Here is a 403-nt window from a genome sequence, read left to right as displayed (position 1 = left end):
CCATACTCCAGACCGAGCAACAGCGCGTGGCGCTAGCCATCTCAAAGCTCGGTGGTCGGGCCCGAGAATGGGCACTAACGTGCGGCACTTCGGTCGGAGCTGCATTACCCTCCTAGGCGGAGCTGAAATTGCAGCTCTCCTGAGTGTTCTCGCCGCCTGATCAGGCGTATCGTGTGCGATCGCGTTTCCTTGCCGCCCGATAGGACAACAAGGAATTGGTGGACTCTGTCCATGAGTTGCGCACTCTCATTGCCGGGATGGCAGCAGATCTCCTTCCGGAGGCGGTCACAGTGACCGTTTTTATGAAAGGCCTCCGCACTGGCGTGATCAGAATGGAAGTCTTCCGTGTGCATCCGTCTTCATTTGAAGAAGCGGTGAATGTCGCATTGAATGCCAAATTCAC

The sequence above is a fragment of the Plasmopara halstedii genome, assembly GCF_900000015.1.
Source record: "Plasmopara halstedii genome assembly, contig: Scaffold_444, whole genome shotgun sequence".
NCBI lineage: Eukaryota > Oomycota > Peronosporomycetes > Peronosporales > Peronosporaceae > Plasmopara > Plasmopara halstedii.
Note: the sequence above shows the minus strand (reverse complement) of the source record.